Consider the following 2,965-nt stretch of genomic DNA (forward strand, 5'->3'; position numbering starts at 1 on the left):
CAAATTCCTCAAATTCTTTTCCAAAGCTGTCTAAGTTTACATTTACATTTGATTGGTAGTGAATTTCACAACAAAATAGAACAACACATTTTCAGTAGCCTCAGTGAAGAAGAGCTAACACAGTAATCTATGTAGTTTGTGGGATTTCCCCAGTTTACAGAGGGCTATAAACAGGGGGGTTCTAATCACCACCTCAATCCAGACACCTACCTTGAGGGATGATCCCAACCAACAAGTGGCGCAGCAGTTCCTAGCTAGCCTTCACCAACCAAGATGGAAGATGGACCTTTCTCAACTCTGAGCAATGTAAGATTTAATTTGTATCCAGAATTAAATCACCAGTGAATACTTCTGCCATTGGGACTCTTCAGCTAATGCATCTGAATGACCCTTAGTTCAGCCTATTAACACCTCTGCCAATGTGGCAGGACAATTTCCTGCCTGCCCATTTTGTACAGGACAGGAATAGGGCTTTAGATGACAGCCACTAATGACCTGCAACCAGGAGGTATTAGCACTTCAGAACATAACCAACAAGGAGGACAATTATAGCCATTCTGATTAAAATAATTAGAGTCAGTCTATTTCATGAGAAAATGAAAATCACTCTGTGTTGCTTCCTAGATGTTTGAGAAAGAAGCAATTCTTCCTGGTTAGAAATTGGCACATTTCAATGGGAAAAATAAACCAATCAAATGTAAATGATCTCCTATCAAAATACTTTAAATATTTTACTCACCAAAGTTTTTGGGTGGGTGGGCTATAATATGTTAAATCCCAGATCTCACAAAGAGCGGGTGTTCACTTATAACAGTTACCAAGGCTGCTGTCTTAGCTCTACTGATCTGGGAGCAAGCTTCACTGAATTCAGTAGGACTGACTTCTGAGTAGACATGGTTAGGATTGTGTTTTAAGTGCTATACAGTGATTACAGAAGTTAGTCCCCTGGTCACAGTCTCACAATTTAATAAACACAATACAAAATGGGAAAGGAATGAGGAGGGTAGAGGTGAGCATGCAAATTCAGGTACTGTACCAGTTCTTGAAAGTTACATAATCTCCACAGTGTCATCTGATCCAGACAGCCAGCAGCACAACAACCAAGAAGTCCTTAGTCCTCTTGGCTATAGTTTAAGCTAGTTCCTTTCAGTTCTGCAGCTCTGGAACATGTAGATATCACTGCTTCAAGCTCTCTCACTCTCCAATTTCAGGGAGACCATTCTCCTAACGTTTTGTTCTACCCTCACATAGCCCAGTCCCATGTCATTTACCTCTTGAGTTTGCCTTGTTGCATTTAGGCCCCCATTACAGCTTGCAGGATCTCTGGCACCTGCACCTCTCCTTATATGACAGCTACAGACCACTGCACTCCATCAATAGAATTAGTCAAAGGAGCTATTAGTTCAGGCCAGGCCTTATCTGTGTAGCCTGTATACATGTAGAGCCCTATTGCCTTTGCATGCCAACTAACAGATTTGTTTTCTATTAAGTACAAGCTGCTGATTCTCTTGATGATTTCTCACTCTTCTGAGTGAAAAAGGTAACAGCCTCATGGTGTGTTGTGACTCCAGGAGCTTTTTTTAAAAAAGAAAACATGCTTCAGTGTGTGTTTGCTTTTCACTTATTATCAGGAACACCTGTGCTGAGTTAAGCATGGACCTTGTGGGAGTCATAAAGCCACGGCAGGCTCCGACAGGACCTCTCCTTCAGGATTAGCATGGACTGAAGTAACCAATGCATTGTGGGGTTTGAGAGACAGACATACACTGGATGGCCACTTCACACGTGCCCTTCAGAATGATGGTTGCTGCTACTCTTGTTGCAGATAGAGCATATCAGGGAGCACCTTTCCAATCACTGCATCTCCAGGTCAAGAAAATCTTAATTGCCTAAAGCTTTGCCTGTCATGCACCTGCCTTTAAAGGCACATAGCCACAGTCAGGAACAAAACTGGAAACCTTAATAATTGTTGAAGAAACTAATAGCTGAGCTATGGATCATGCTTTTGGCTGAAGAAATTGAGTTATATTCAAGCAAAATTATTAGCTAACATCACCATCACATTTATGTTCCATAAGGTGGCTGGCATACATGGCCCCCTTGTTTTTTATCACCTCAATCTATGAGGTAGGTGAGACTGAGACTGACTGGCCCAAGTGAGTTTCAGAGCTGAGTGGGGCTTTGACACTGGGTCTCACCAGTCCTCTCTCAAATCCAGGGATGGGAAACCTCTAGTCTAGTCTTCCAGATGTTGCTGGATCACAACTCCCATTGTTCCTGACCACTGGCTATGCTGCCTGCAGCTGATAGAAGCTTCCCCATCCCTGCTCTAACCACTACACCACACATAATTGGGACAATTCTTTACAGGGCCGGCATCCCTGCTCACCAAAACACGCTGCCTTCAACTGATGTGTGAATAAGTACACATTAGACAGGTATAACATCCCCCCTCTCCATACTAGGGGGAAGCTGCTCCTGGTGAATTCTTGCCTGCCATGCCCCTCTTTAGCTGCCAGATCTCTAAATATGTTTACCTGAACCTGAGAGTTCAGTGGAGCTTACTTCCAAGTAAACATGCTTTGAAAATTGCAGCCTGAAAGGCTCAGAGCCTCTGCCAGGGTGGACCCTTTTCTCCCAGGGGACTTAATCACAGCAGCCTCCCCTAAGAGCCTTCCAGCACGAGACTCTTCCATGGGGAGCGGCGCGTTTACTCGATAGAGTCTCCAGCGCTGGCTGCCTGCTCGCTGCTGTCAACAGAACCTGGAGCCCCACCTGGCACCTTACCTGGCGGGATGCTGATGCTGATTGCAGCATCCGCAGCAGCATCCTTGGAGGAGGCGCGCTCCTGCTCCCTTGCCCTGGCCAATGCATCTCTCCCCGGCTCGAGCTGGCGAACGACCCCCTCCTTGTGACATCACAATACGGGCAGCGCCGGCTGTTCCACTCTGACCCCGGGGCGGGG

Source organism: Podarcis pityusensis (assembly GCF_964106645.2).
Source record: "Podarcis pityusensis genome assembly, chromosome: 6".
Taxonomy (NCBI): Eukaryota; Metazoa; Chordata; class Lepidosauria; order Squamata; family Lacertidae; genus Podarcis; species Podarcis pityusensis.